General features: G+C 40.1%; 1 long non-coding RNA gene and 1 pseudogene across 1 annotated transcript; both read left to right on the top strand.

The window, feature by feature from the left end:
• The first annotated feature begins 2,636 nt into the window (after nucleotides 1–2,636).
• LOC143682939 (uncharacterized) lies at nucleotides 2,637–6,955 on the top strand. The gene is made up of 2 exons (XR_013175378.1): nucleotides 2,637–2,921; nucleotides 5,677–6,955. It is a non-coding gene; the product is annotated as an uncharacterized LOC143682939 (long non-coding RNA).
• Nucleotides 6,956–9,520: 2,565 nt separating this feature from the next.
• LOC143683416 (uncharacterized) lies at nucleotides 9,521–13,596 on the top strand (annotated as a pseudogene).
• Nucleotides 13,597–16,524: the final 2,928 nt, after the last annotated feature.

Raw genomic sequence — 16,524 nt, 5'->3', positions numbered from 1 at the left:
TTACTGCCACTGTTAAGAACTTGAAGGATGCAGGGGTGGTGATTCCCACCACATCCCCATTCAACTCTCCTATTTGGCCTGTGCAAAAAACATTTGGGTCTTGGAGAATGACAGTGGATTATCGTAATCTCAACCAGGTGGTAACTCCAATTGCAGCTGCTATTCCAGATGTGGCATCATTGCTTGAGCAAATTGATGCATCCCCTGGTACCTGGTATGCAGCTATTGATCTGGATTTTTTCTCAATAGTTATCAGTAAGGACCACCAGAAACAGTTTGCTTTCAGCTGGCAAGATCAACAATATACTTTCACTGTCCTACCTCAGGGGTATATCAACTCTCCAGCCCTATGTCATCATCTTGTCTGCGAGAGCTTGATCATTTCTCCCTCCCACAAGACATCACACTGGTCCATTATATTGATGATATCATGTTGATTGGACCTAGTGAGCAAGAAGTAACAACTACTCTAGATTTATTGGTAAGGCATTTGTGTGTCAGAGGATGGGAGATAAATCAAACAAAAATACAGGGGCCTTCCACCTCAGTGAAATTTCTAGGTGTCCAGTGATATGGGGCATGTTGAGATATGCCTTCTAAGGTGAAGGATGAGTTGCTGCATCTGGCCCCTCCTACAACCAAAAAAGAGGCACAATACCTAATTGGTCTTTTTGGATTTTGGCAACAACATATTCCTCATTTGGGTTTGCTACTCCAGCCCATTTATTGAGTGACCAGAAAAGCTGCTAGTTTTGAATGGGGACTTGAACAAGAGGAGGCTCTGTGACAGGTCCAGGCTGCTGTACAAGCTGCTCTGCCACTTGGGCCGTATGATCCAGCAGATCCAATGGTGCTGGAAGTGTCAGTGGCAAATAGAGATGCTGTCTGGAGCCTTTGGCAGGCCCCTTTAGGAGAATCACAACGCAGACCCTTAGGATTTTGGAGCAAAGCCTTACCATCTGCTGCAGATAACTACTCTCCTTTTGAAAAACAGCTTTTGGCCTACTACTGGGCCTTAGCAGAGACTGAATGCTTAACCATGGGCCACCAAGTTACCATGAGACCTGAGTTGCCTATTGTGAGACCTGAGTTGCCTCTCATGAGCTGGGTGTTGTCTGACATGTCAAGCCATCAATTTGGGAAAGTGCAGCAGCACTCTTTTGTAAAATGGAAATGGTATATACGAGATAGAGCCAGAGCAGGTCCTGAAGGCATAAGTAAGTTACATGAAGTTGTGGCCCAAATGCCCATGGTCTCCACTCCTGCCACATTACCTTCTCTTTCCCAGACTAGAGCTATGGCCTCTTGGGGAGTTCCTTACAGTGAATTGACTGAGGAAGAGAAAACGCGAACCTGGTTTACAGATGGTTCAGCACGATACACAGGTACCACCTGAAAGTGGACAGCTGCAGCACTACAACCCCTTTCTGGGGTGTCCTTGAAGGACAGTGGTGAGGGGAAATCCTCCCAGTGGGCAGAACTTCGAGCGTGCACCTGGGTGTTCATTTTGCTTTGAAGGAGAACTGGCCAGAGGTGCATTTGTATACTGACTCATGGGCTGTTGCTAATGGTTTGGCTGGATGGTCAGGAACTTGGAAAGACTATAATTGGAAAATTGGTGACAAAGAGGTCTGGGGAAAAAGTATGTGGATAGACCTTTCTGAGTGGGCTAAAAACATGAACATATTTGTGTCCCATGTGAATGCACACCAGAGGGTGACTTCAGCAGAGGAAGTTTTAATAATCAAGTGGATAAGATGACCCATTCTGTGGATACCAGTCAGCCCCTTTCCCCAGCAACTTCTGCCATTGCCCAATGGGCTCATGAACAAAGTGATCATGGTGGTAGGGATGGAGGTTATGCATGGGCTCAGCAACATGGACTTCCACTCACCAAGGCTGACTTGGCAATAGCCACTGCTGAGTGCCCAGTCTGCCAGCAGCAGAGACCCACACTCAGCCCCCGATATGGCACCATTCCCCGAGGTGATCAGCCAGCTACATGGTGGCAGGTTGATTACATGGGACCACTCCCTTCATGAAAGGGGCAGTGATTTGTTCTAACTGGAATAGACACACACTCTGGATATGGGTTTGCTTTCCCTGCACGTAATGCTTCTGCCAAAACTACCATCCGTGGGCTTACAGAATGCTTTATCCATCGTCACGGTATTCCACATAGCATTGCTTCTGATCAAGGTAAACACTTCACAGCAAATGAAGTGCGGGAACGGACACATGCTCATGGAATTCTCTGGTCTTACCATGTTCCCCATCATCCAGAAGCTGCTGGATTGATAGAACGGTGAAATGGCCTTTTGAAAACTCAATTACAGTGCCAACTTGTTGGGGACAATTAAGGTAACATGTATAACATCCACCCTCAGCGATGCCAGAAGCATGCAACATGGCTGCCAGGGCTGAAACAAAGAACAGCCTAAACTATAATCAGCCTTCTTCATGGAAGTAATAGTAGTTTGCGCCTAAAGTTCGCACCAAAAGTACTAACCGTACATCTGCCCTCTGCCCTAGCAACAGCAGCCACCAATCCCAGATCACCACTGTCCCTACTAGCCACCCCCTCTCCTTCTAGGGTATATATACCCAGCCTCCTCAATAAACTTTTGCAGCTTGATCAGAATATTTGTGTTGCTGCCGTTCTTTGCGTCTCTTTGTCCCATGCCATTCTTCCCTCACAGGATTTCAAGCTTCCGTTGATCGTCCCGCGGGCCGGGACAACTGGCGCCCAGTGTGCGGCCCGAGCCTTGTGAGGGATAGAAAGCCACACCAAAGGAGCCTGGCCAGGCAGCACTCACAGCACCGAGGATCACCGTGAGGGGACTCGCCTGCGAGATAGATCTGTTGAGACAAAGCAGTGTCGGCGAAAGGAAGAAAGAAAAGAAGAAATTCAGCACCAAACGGTAAGCCCCCACCCTAATCATGGGACAAGAACTTTCCAAACACCAGTTGTATATTAAGCAAGTAAAAGAGTTACTCAAGGCGCGAGGAACTAGAGTTAAGAAAAAGGATCTTATCCACTTTTTTGATTTCCTATTAAAAACTTGCCCTTGGTTTCCTCAAGAAGGTACTATAGATCACCAATGCTGGCTAAGGGTTGGGGATTGTCTAAAAGACTACTACCGAACCTTTGGTCCTGAAAGGGTCCCAGTTACTGCCTTTACTTACTGGAGCCTAATTGAGGAAATCCTAAAAGTCCATCCTTTAGCCCCAGATATTCAAAAGCTCTGTAAAGAAGGGGGAAAAGCTTTGAGAGAGCACTCCTGCCCCGCGTCAGAATGCCGCTCAATTATTGTTGATATGCCCGAAAAATCCCCAGAAAAATCCCCAAGCGAAGGCAAGGACATGGAAAGAGCAAAAACCCCATCTAACCAAGCAATCTCACCTTATCTTAATCAGTATAAAGATGAGACGGAAGTCACACTCCCTCCCCCTTCGGAGGTTGAGTTCCTTCCCCCCTTTCAGCCTGCCATATGCCCCCTTATCTAAAGATCTCCCTACATTCAAGCCCTTCTTCTGCCCTGCCACCACCGCAGGCAGATTTAAAAGGAGCAACAGAAAACCTCAGGCTACACGCCGCCTCTTTAAGAGCATTTTTGCATGAAAGGAGAGAGACCCTCCTCAAAGAACTTAACGCAGTTACCCAAGACCTAGCAGTTGTAACATTTTTCAAAAATGATTCACCAGCACACCCTAGTGGTTTATACACCTTTCCCATCACACGCAGTCAAGCCAACCCCCCTGCTGTTGAATTTCAAACTCACTCCAGGTCGGGAAGCGATAGTGAAGGAGATGACCAGTCTAATCCCCCTAGCGAAGAGGAACAGGGAAAAAGAACAGGGAGAGGCCAGTTCCACCTCAGCAGCACAAGAGGCCAGTTCCGCCCCAGCAGCAAAATATAAAAAACTCAATCTCAAATATTTAAAAAAACTAAAAAAAGCAGTGAATGACTATGGCGCTACCGTTAGCTCCTATTCATGTTTAAAAAGAGAAATATATTTTAAGAACTTTAAAACTAAAAATTCTTGTTAAAAACTATATATTGATAGTTAATACATATTTGAAACATTAACTAAAGTATTTTAAGTATTTAACATTATTCTAACAAATTTAATTTTGATAGTAATTACATATGTGATAAAGTATTTGTTCAAAGTAATGATTTAAATATGAAAAATATGAAAGATGTATTTTTATTAATAGGAAAACGGAATAGTTTTATCCTAAAATGAATAATTGTTACTAAATGAGAAAAATATGAAATAAAGCCTAAACTAATATAATAAGTGCTGAGGGTTTATAAAAATGGAAATTCTGGTTAAAATCAAGAAAGATTTAATGAGTCTAAAATAATGTTTTCTTGGACTCTTACGCTTTTTAAAAATTTTTTTTTCTTTCTAAATAATTAATTAAAAAGCAAAGAGTCTGTGTTTTATCAAAATAACTTATATTAACTTTTATCATGTTGTTATCTGTATAAAAAATACTGATTTTCTCCTGGATATCATTATACTGGCAAAAACTGCTTCTTGCCCTAAACCAGGTGGCTTAATCTATTAATCTAAGTACTATTACTATAAATGAATCTATTACTGATTAAATAATATTCAAATCATTTAAATACCTAAATTCCTTTAAGCCAAAATACTTTAATGCTTTATCCAGTGTTTATATAAACAAAATATGTATAAACTAAATTTATCCTAAGATAACCATGGCTTATACTGAAAGCAGATCAAATTTGAGGGTTGAATGCAAGGAAAAAAATATACTTGTGGAGTCTTTTTTGTTCACCTGATGTTGCCATTACATGTAACTGATGTTGCTATCACATGACCTTGGTAAGAAATAGTTAAAATGTACACTGTAGCTGGGAGGACTGGCTATCCCCCCAGAAGGAGGTGTACTTTAATACAAATATCTAGGTCCCAGGAAGCTCCTCTTGGTCCCTAGCCAGTTCCCAGAGGACCCAACTGGGCCCGATCATGTAAGCAAACCAAAATTTGGCCACTATTGTGAGAAAATACCATAAAAACTGCATGCAATAAATTTAAAATTAGCAAAAATTCACAACCAATTATAAAAAATCCACATTCCTGCATTCCTTTTAAATCAATCCAATGAATTCAATTTTAAAAATCTGGTCATTTGCTATGGGTACATGTCACTATTGGCACTCTGCATTCATTTTTGCTACCTGCCACTTTAGGGATTCCTAATTATATATTATATATTATATATATATTAAATTATATATATATTTGTAATTATATATTACAAAACTTGTTAACAGCTGCAGCTGAACGAGAGTTACAATTAATTGAACAACACATTCAAAAAGGACAGCTTGTTCAAATAGATCTAAAAAAGGCTGTTGATTTTAATATTTTCTTTACCTTGCAATCTCCCACAGGCCTGTTTTAGATCTATTTGAACACAGTTCGCCACGGTCCTCTGGAAAAATCCATTGGATAACACTTGGCGAGGACCGGATCCGGTCCTGATATGGGGCAAAGGATCAGTGTATATATATTCTAGGGAATTCGATTCAGCCAAATGGTTGCCAGAGCGATTAACAAAACAAATAAACAATAACAATCTGTCCAGGGCAAAAAAGTTGCCCTGAGAAAAGGCATTTTTCTCTCTTTCTTTCTCCAGCACAGCTGAAGCTACTAATAAACCAGCAAGCCCTGCTATAACCTATTCAACGACAGCTAAGCTGACAGACGACTGAAGTCTAAGAATCCATCTACTGGTGTTGCTGGTCTAGGCACCGGTATCGCCTCAATCACCCCAATCACCCTCCAACAACAAAGCCTCTCCAGCCTAAGAGCTGCCATAGACGAGGACTTAACCCGCATTGAAACTTCCATCACCCACCTTGAAAAGTCCCTTATGTCCCTATCAGAAGTAGTTCTCCAAAATAGAAGAGGGCTAGACCTGCTCTTCCTTAAACAAGGAGGGCTTTGTGCAGCATTAGGCGAGGAATGTTGCTTTTATGCTGATCATTCTGGCTTAATTAGAAATTCCATGACCAAACTTAGGGAAGGAATTGCAAACCGCAAACGTGAGTGGGAAGCCCAAAGAGGTTCCTCCTGGGGACTCAACGGAATCCTCCCTTACCTCCTCCCTATATTAGGCCCCTTAATAACCCTACTCCTTATAATATCTTTTGCACCTTGGGCCATAAGAAGGATAATACAGCTAATTAAGGACCAAATTGATTCCACCCTAGGCAGGCCCATTCAAGTGCATTATCACCGGCTTCATCTCGCTGACCAAGGTATGAAACCAGAATATCTGACTGCTACCCACCCTCTCAGGTAAGAATCCCCACTCCTACGGGAGCAGCATACAACTCGAAAGTATGCTTCTAGCTTATGCTATGATTGGTACCGCTGGGTGCAAGGCAAAGCACTGCAAAGGAGGGCCAAAACAATTAAAGGCCATTTTCGAGCTCCTTGAGAAGTATGCCTCATCTCGCATAGGGGTTCGCTCTGCAAAAATTTCCCTCCCCAGAAAAACAGAGCCACAAACAACTTGGGGAATGAGGCCTCTACTTCCCCCAGCAAAGGTTAATGCCGAAAGAATGCTGGATCAGCATTCTTCCTCCATCCTTTTAAAAAACAAAGGGAGGAGATGTTGGGGACAATTAAGGTAGCGTGTATAAAATCCACCCTCAGCGATGCCGGAAACATGCAACATGGCCGCCAGGGCTGAAACAAAGAACAGCCTAAACTATAATCAGCCTTCTTCACGGAAGTAATAGTAGTTCGCGCCTAAAGTTCGCGCCAAAAGTACTAACCGTACATCTGCCCTCTGTCCTAGGAACAGCAGCCACCAATCCCAGATCACCACTGTCCCTACTAGCCATCCCCTCTCCTTCTAGGGTATATATACCCAGCCTCCTCAATAAACTTTTGCAGCTTGATCAGAATATTTGTCTTGCTGCCGTTCTTTGCGTCTCTTTGTCCCATGCCATTCTTCCCTCACAGGAGTTTGAGCTTCGGTTGATCGTCCTGCGGGCTGGGAAACCAACTAGGTGGCAATACCTTGAAGGGCTGGGGTAATGTTCTCCAGGAAGCTGTATATGCTCTGAATCAGTGTCCACTACATTGTGCTGTTTCTCCCATAGCCAGGATCCATGGGTCCAGGAACCAAGGGGTGGACATGGGAGTGGTACCATTCACTATTACCCCTAGTGATCCACTAGGAAAATTTTTGCTTCCTGTCCCTGTGACCTTGAGCTCTGCTGGTCTGCAGGTTTTAGTTCCAAAATAGGGAGTGCTTCCTCCAGGAAAACAACAATGATTCCGTTGAACTGGAGTCTAAGACTGCCACCTGGTCACTTTGGGCTACTCATGCCCCTGGATCAACAAGCCAAGAAGAGGATTACATTATTGTCTGGGGCAATTGACACTGGCTATCAGGGGGACATAGGACTAGAAGTACACAATGGAACTAAAGAAGAGTTTTCTTGGAATATAGAAGATCCCCTAGGGCGTCTTTTAGTACTATCATGCCCTGTGATTGAAATCAATGAAAAACTACAACAACCCAATCCAAGTAGGACTACCAGTGGATCTGAAACTTCAGGAATGAAGGTTTGGGTCACCCCACCAGGCAAAGAACCATGGCCAGCTGAAGTGCTTGCTGAGGGTAAAGGGAATATGGAATGGGTAGTGGAAGAAGGTAGTGATAAATATGAACTTTGACCACATGATCAGTTACAGAACCGAGGACTGTAATGCTGTTTTGTTCATGTTACACTATCTAAGTTGTAAGATATCAGGTTTAAGAATGAATGTTGCCCAAGGATTTGCATCCTATTCTGGAGAGGTTTCATGTGTTTCCAGTTATATGCAGGACAGTTTAGTATTGTTAGGTAAAAGAAAAAATGTGTTTTATTGTTTTTATTTGGAAATTGGTTATGGTTTAAGGCGATATATATAGCTGCCAAGTTGACAAGAGGTGGACTGTCATGGTCAGGTTCATGTGTCAACTTGGCCAAGTTGTGGTACCTGTTTTTCTGGTTGGGCAAGTGCTGGCCTGTCTGTTGCAATGAGGACATTTCATAGAATTAGATCATGATCACGTCAGCTGCATCCACAGCTGATTCCATTTGTAATCAACAAAAGGGGAGTGTCTTCTGCAATGAATGATGCCTAATCTAATCATGGGAAGCCTTTTAAGGAGGATTCAGAAGAGACAGTCTCTCGTCCTGCTTCAGCTGGTGAACCTCTCCTGTGGAGTTCATCCAGACCCTCCATCAGAGTCATCGGCTTCACAACCTGCCCGGCGGATTTTAGATCTGCATTCCTGCGGTCACATAAGACACTTTTATAAATTTTAATTTGTGAGTGTTTCCTGTTGATTCTGTTTCTCTAGAGAACCCTAACTAATACACAGACTTCATTAGGAAGCACAGTACTGTGGAAACCTTAGCTTCATACTTCTAGCCTCCAGAACTGTGAGACTATAAGTTGTTGTGTTCTATACCCATCCATTTGTGATAATTTGTTACAGCAGCCCTAAGGAACTAAGACACTTTCATGAATAAACACCCCAGGACTTCTGCTTCTGCTTATGGAAAAAGCCACGTGAGACATAACTCTCACTATAACTACAAGAACAAGTCAGATAATGTACAAAATCATAACTGCTTATGAGCCCACCAGTGTACTGTCCTCAAAGGCAACTAGGTAAACCGAATTCTAGGGGCAATAAGCCATTGCAAGGAGAGACAAAACATAGAAATAGTTTTGTCTTTGGCAAAGCTCAGGGTAGGAGCCATGAGCTATGGAGTAGTTTAGGGGAAAACAACAGAAATCCTAACAAATTTTAAAAGATAAGTTTAAGCTAATGTACCAATTTTAAATCCCTGGGATCTCCAAACACAGCAGGATAACAGATTCATGCAGCATCTCTTCTTCTTGTGCTTCCATTACGTGGCCCATGAAAATGAGTGGGTTCAGGGAAGGAGGCCTGCAGAAGTTGTGTCCCTAATGAAGATGTGCAGGTGGCAATTGTTCTCTTCTGAGAGGCAGAGATGCTATCTGGACTATGCTCTCACAGAGAGCAAATGCTGCAGGAGGACAGGAAAGCCTCTTGTACCCTGAGCTCTAGAAAAAGTTTCGGCTGCTGAAGGAGAAATAAAAACAAAAGCCCTCTGCCCCCTGAAGCAGGGCATGACCTGCCATATACCAGACCCTGCACGGATACAAAGCAGAAGTCTGCAGCTGCTGAGAGAGGGGTGGTGTACTCACTCTCACTCAAGACCCCAGCGTTACAAACCAGAGCTCAACTTTGATGAGGAGGAGGGACGGGAGTGCTGGGAAGGCCACCCCACTCCCATCCCCAAAGCTCAGTCATGGAAGAGCTACTTGAAACTGATGCAAGAACAGAAAACTTTGCGCAGTGCCAACCAGGAGCCACGCACCTAGGGATACGACAGAGAAGCCTATTGCCGACAGAATGTCCTGAGGCTGGATGAAAGTTAAGGATGGAGAGGGAGTTCTACAGAAGCAGCACACCAGGTCTCACACTGAGCATGAGGTTGGAGTGGTCCTCAGAGGGATTTAAATGCTGTGGTGCAGTGAAAATGACTATAACAATAACAAAACCAAACTTGATTCAACTTTCCACGTTACCAATGTGACAAAGGGGAATAGTAATTAAGGGACACAAATTCTGTTGATATCAGTTGCTACTACTCTTTTACACCTGCCTCTGACATTTAAACAAATGTTATTAGATGTCCAAAATCCAAAAAAAAAAAAAAAAACATGATCTATTGAGATAAATGAATCACCACAAATAGAACAAGAAATATTTTTGGAATTGGCACTCTCAGCAACCGTAAACATCCATGATTAATACGTTAAAGCATCTAATGGTTGAGGTGGGGGGTGGGGTGTCAGAGCCCAGAAATACTGAGGAAGACACATGTGGGGTGGAAAAAGGAAAAGCTGGTGCCAGCTGATGGCGCCCAAGTGTAGCAGCAGAGCATTCGTGATGAGGGATGGCAGGGCATTGGGTATTAGCGATTGAGCAAGATGCATCTTGTAAGTCTCATTGTTACTACTGCTTAGCTCATCCAAAATATTTTTAAAATTAGAGGTTTTAGTTGGACTTTTGGCTACTTGTCTAAATGCTACATACCCCAGTCTCCCTAGAAGGCTTGAGATAGCAAGCCAAGTGTTAAGCAAGCCAGAGTTGCCTACGCGCCTGGACCACCCACTGGTCCTCTTGCTCGCCAGTGAGAGAAATGCAATCGTCTTGTTTTAACCACTGTATTTTTCATCCGTCAATGTGCCACTCTTAATGATTACAGCTTTGTAATATGTCTGAATACCTGGGAGGGCAAATTCCCCAGATTTATGTTCTTGATTATATTTGCCTTTTCTTCAAAATATATTTTTAAGTCAGCTGTCAATTTGTAAATAAATAATATGTCGGGGTTTTAATTCTCATATCAATGAATCTAAAGTTTGTAAAAATTTACATCTTGATGATATTGTCTTTATGCATAAACATATTTCATTTCCTTTAGTTAGTTCTATATTTTCTCAACAATTTCATGCAGAGGATTTTTTTATTTTTCCTAATTGCCATATGCTCTCAAATGATGAATGTTATCTTTTATTAAATTCATCTTGAAATTGAGTTTTTTCATGTTAGTCATACATCTAAAAAATTTGTAAGATTTCATTATTTCTAATCTTTATCTTTAGAGCTCTTGGCAGTTTTCCATAAATAGTATTACCTATCATGACAGTTTTTATCTGTCCAATTTTTTATTTCAAGCAGTTGTAGGTACTAAATCATATAAAAAGTAGAGTTCCCTTACACATTTTGCATCAACATTATACCTTAAATTAATAAAACAATATTATTTTAGTTACACTATTAACTATAATCCATAGTTTACACGAGGGTTCATTCCGCATTATACAGTTCTATTTTTGTTTAGTTTTTTATTTTTACTCTGATAACATATATATACAACTGAAAATTTCCCATTTTAACCCCTCTCAGATAAAAATTCAGTAGTGTTAATTACATTCACAATGTTATATTATCATCATCACTCAATAATTATATTTTATTTACTTTAATTTTTAACTCTACAGAGTAGGACCTCAAAAATAGTGCTGAATTATATCAGTGATGCCTTATTCCTGTATTGGAGCAGAATACTTCCATTATTAGGAATGATGTTTACTCTAGGATTCAGAAAATACTTTTCATCATTACAATAATATATTTATCTATGCAGTGATTATTAAGCATTCTTTTATCATTTTACTGAGGCTGAATATTGCCCAAGGATTTGTATCTGTTCTTTTTCTCCTTTAATCTATAAATATGGTGAGTAAGTTTAATATATTTTCTAATATTAAACAATTTTGAAATTCTGAGACAAAACCTCACTCGTGGCCTGTGGCTGCATTTTGCTGTAAGAATATTTTCAAATGTTATGATTAAATTTATGAATGAAGACAATTCTTAATGTCTTTAATTTTAAAAACAATATGCTAAGGCAAGACATCAAGATAACCAAATTCAAATCAGGAAATATCACTGAAGGAGATCAATAATCTAGGAACAACATGCAATACATAATGTGAAAGAGGAAAAGACACTGAAAAGGAAGATATTCTTATTTAGCATTTGAATTTAACTTCTCTTTTTGTAACAATATTTTTTTTTTCTGGCAGACTGTGATCAGTGGGGGATATCAGGTAGCTTTAAGAAATAAAATTGAACGGCTACATAAATGAGGGAAAGATCATTTCATTAGTCTTCAACCAAAAATAAGTTATTTTACTTCATTTCACATGCACACAAAATGCTGAATGTTTGTTGCATAGATCTATAGCTTTATCTGGAATAACATTTTATTATCAACCATTACGATCATAACATTACAATGTTCACTGATTTACATGGTGTTATGGTGAACTCATCCATCATAACAGTTGCAGCTGAGGATTTACTATAACTTTTATAGAGAGGTCAATAGAAAACAAAAGAATTAAAGCTGCCAAATTTCATTTCATTTTTCTGTATCTCGAGGGGTGGCATTTATTATGTCCTTCCTTTATAATGGAGTTCTTATAGTCCCTTTCTCTTATCAGAAAGATATGGCAGGTTTTCTAAAGACTCCACTAGTACCAGAAGAAGTAGTTCTAACTAATAGGATATAACCACTTCCCAGCAATCTGGTGGCTTGCACATGCATTCTGAGATTGAGGAAAAATGTAGGCTTGGGTTTCTAATATCTTCACCTAATTTTTGTTAAGCGGAAGTTAATTTAGACACACAAACACATGAACATTTAACAGAAAGACACAGTTTGCAAATTCTTTCCAGGACATACCAAAGAATTCATGAACGTGCTGTAGAACACTAGTTAATGCTTTAAGAATAAGTAGTACAGAGTGAAGCAGAAGCCAGTACCCTCTGGAGGCGGTGGCTGCAGCACATATCTCACCCATCATATGAGCATTTATGATGGAAGACACTGTATGAATGTCATCAGTGCCAAAAAGCTTTTAAAACCAGGTCTTCCCTCACATGCCATTAGAGAATATGCACTGGGGAGAAACCCTATAAATGCGATGCCTGCGATGAAACCTTCAGTGATCCTTCAGCCCTTAGGAGTCATGTCAGGACTTATACCAGAGAGAAACCCTTTGAATTCAGTCACTGTGGAAATACATTCTGAATGCTCTCCTCCCTGAAGATAGTTGTGAGAATTCACACTGGAGAGAGTTTGTGAGTGGGGCCAGTGTGGGAAGGTCTGTGGTAGGAACTTGTCACCTTACTGCACACAAGAGAACACACACTGGAGAGCGGCCCTATGAATGCCATGGTTGTAGAAAAGCTTTCCAGCACCCCTCACATCTTAAAGAATATGTCAGGAATCACACTGGAGAGAAACGCTATGAATACATAGAGTATAGAAAAACCTTCCGATGGAAGTCTAACTTCAATTTGCAAAAGAAAAATCACCTGGTAGAGAAAACATATGAATGTAAAGAATGTGGGAAAGTCTTCGGTGATCTTGTATCACAGAGGAAACATGAGGATTCATGTCATAATGAAACTGGAGAGAAACCATGTAGGTGTGACCCATGTGGGAAAGCTTTCAGTGCAAGCTCGAATCTAACTGCACATAGGAAAATACATAGGCAAGAGAGACACTATGAAAGGACTTTGTGAGGGAAAGTCTTCAGTGATTATTTATCACAGACGAGGCATATGAACATTCATCTTGTAAAGAAATATGTTGAATGTAGACAGTGTGGAAAAGGCTTCAGAAACCAGTCAACTCTCAAGACCTGCACGAGAACTCACACAGGAGAGAAACCTTATGCGTGTGATCATTGTGGAGAAGCCCCAGCACAGGCGCTAAACTTAATGTGCCACAAGAGAATACACACTGGGGAGAAACCCTATGAACGCCTTGTCTGTAGGAAAGCCTTCAGTGATCATTCATCTCTCAGGAGTCATTTGAAAACTCACTGGGGAAAAAAGCTCTTTGTGTCATCAATGTGGAAAAGCCTCCAGTAAATATTCCTTCTTTAGGAGAAACAAGCCCAGACTCATAGATATAAGTAAAGCAAATGTAACCTAGGAGAAACCCAATTTTTATAGCAAGGGAAGATTTGAGCTTCTCATCACTTAAGAGACCTGTAAAAACTTGCAATGGGAAGGAAACTTCTATATGTGGTTTGAAATAAGAAGCTATTAGTGCACATTCAGCTCTTAACAAACATGTATGCATGTTCGTAATATAAGAACTTATAGAGAGAAAAGTACTATAATATGGTATTTAATGTGAAATGACTTTTATATCACCTCACCTTTTGGGCATAAGAGCATATAGGAGAATGTCTAAACAAAATGACAGGGAAACACTTTTCTGGTCTCATATTGAATCTTCATGGAAGAAATTATTCTGAAGAGAAACACCTATAAAGTAAGGAGTGTGGGAAAGTTTACTGCAGAGATTAGTAGGACCCACATGTTGAAAATTGCTTTTACATTTTGAAAAACAATATGCAACAGAGAACATGTGTGCCCTACAAGGGCTAAAATACCTGCTATCTAGTCCTTCATTTAAAAAAAAACTTTGCCAACCCTTGGTTAACAGCAGTGGCTCTTACCTGGAGGTGATTTTGCTGGCCAGGGAATATTCTGTAAGATCTGGAGACATTTTTGGTTATTCCAAGTGGGGGAGATGTTCTATTGGCATGTAAGTGGGGAGACATTAGGGGTGCTGCTATACATCCTATAATGCACAAGAATGCCCAACAACAAAGTATCTTCCTCAAAATGTTTAATATTACTAAGTTTGAGAAACCCTGGTCTATAGTAATATGTGAATACTCTTATTAGGATAAACTAAAAACATTTAAAATTAATCAATGTGATCCTTCTTTCAGGAAAGATATAAAACTTGCAATGCAGTCAATCCCTCTGGGTATAGTCAATGTGGAAATGCTTCCAGCCACAGCCCCTCACCTCTTGGCGTATGAGCGCTGATAATGGGAGACAACTCTTTTGGGACCTTCCAGTTAATCTAGGACTCTTTATTGGCTTTTTATTATGAAAATGGATCCCAGTTTTTAAATTTTCAGTCTTTATTTAATTGGATGTTCTTCTAAATAACCCTTAAACCTACTCAACAAGGCTTATGTATAGTATTTTAATTATAACTTTATTCTTGATATATTTAATTACCTTTGAAATCACTTATTTGACCAATGGGATACTTAGAAGTATATTCCATACAGTGTAACCATGGGTATTTTTTAGTACCTTTTTGTTGCTGGTATCCATTTTAAATGCATTGAGATCAGAGCATGACTAGCTTCATCAAATGGACTCTGGTAAGTTTACCTCTTGTCTGGCCAAGAGTGAATTATACTTCTAAATACTTCCCTAATAACACACTCATCTTCTTCCCTAACTAGAGAATCTGGGTTTTGTCAGGTTAGTAAAATGTGCTATTTTTTTAAATCTCCAACTTCTAGGTTTTATTTCAACTAATAGAGCTCAAGTCTTACAACCCTGGCCATTGACAATTAAACAGATGTCACTGTGTAGGCTTCTGGGAAAGCTCTTGAGAAAGGGTCCAACTTACCTGCATTTTTCTCTCCATGTTTTGTTCCTTCATCTTCCCCCCCTACTACCAACCTTGAAAGGAGACCCAATAGCTCAAGTCAAAGGATCCACCTTATGACTGAGGGTGAAAGCCCCAGCGGCTTTGACTGCTCAAACCATATACTGGTTATTTGTGGACTTCTTGTTCAATGAGAAAAAATAAACTGATTATTGGTTTAAAAAAAAGAATAAGTAGTATAGATAAGAGATGTATAAATACACACTCATAAGACCTTGATTAATTTGTCACTTGGTCACAAAAATTACAAAAGAAATTATTCTCATAGAAAAGTTGAGGGAAAGTGAGAAGCAATTATCAAGAGGAGACCATTCCATTTTGTTTGTCCTATATCTTGAGGGAAAAGGGATTCTTTCGTTTTTCCCAGTCTATTCAATCCATTTTGTTGTGGAGTTTGTCCTATCTAAGTTCTTTCAAGCTCACTGCCCTCCCACCCACAACCATATATTAGGCATTTTATTTCTAAATCCTCAATTTAGAAATTTAATTGAATTAGTCTTTCACCTAACTCAGACACAAAACATGACTAAGTACCCCACAATCATAAAATAGAAAATTCCTTCATCTTGCGAACCCTCATAGCTCCTGGGTTCCCGTCAACTTTTCTCTTACCAACAAGCTGCCTAAATGATCCACGCATGCTAGCTCTATTCCTGTGTTTCACATGCAATTCTCAACCCCAAGCCTGTCTGTGAATTCTCTCATTCAAGGGTCACTGATCACCTCTTAATTCCTAATTCAATGTTCTCTTTGTCATTCTTACCTTTTCTGATCTCATTACATCTCTAAATTTTTAATCATTTCTTCTTTGTTGAAACAATCTTCATCTTTAGCTTGCTTCTCATCTCTAAAACACTTCTTTCTGAATCTGCATCCCTATTCCCTATTCTGTGTCACACGTACCTGAGAGATTTCACCTGGCAGATCTGTGACTCTTTTCTCTAGCGATTCAAAATACTTGTCCTGAGTAATCTCATTCATACTCCTTCACCATTTTAATTACTATCTGCAACAGAAGATTCTCAATCTACATCTTTAGTTTATAATAATATGCTAGAATTAGAAAAATATTTCACTATACACTTCATATCTATAAGCATAAAAAATTCAACTTCTGTTTTTCCCAAAAGAAATTTATTATATCTCTTCAAATCTTCATATGCTTCTATATTTCCTTTATTGATTAATCGAATGACTTTGAAAAGATGAGTAGAATTCACAGGAGTGTCTTTATAAGAATAATTTGATATGGTTGGAAATTTGGACATATGTGGTAAATTGAAGAAAATAAAGCTGCTAATGTGGGCATGGAT

The sequence above is a fragment of the Tamandua tetradactyla genome, chromosome 5 (assembly GCF_023851605.1).
Source record: "Tamandua tetradactyla isolate mTamTet1 chromosome 5, mTamTet1.pri, whole genome shotgun sequence".
Lineage (NCBI taxonomy): Eukaryota > Metazoa > Chordata > Mammalia > Pilosa > Myrmecophagidae > Tamandua > Tamandua tetradactyla.
This window is presented reverse-complemented; position numbering and strand designations above follow the sequence as displayed.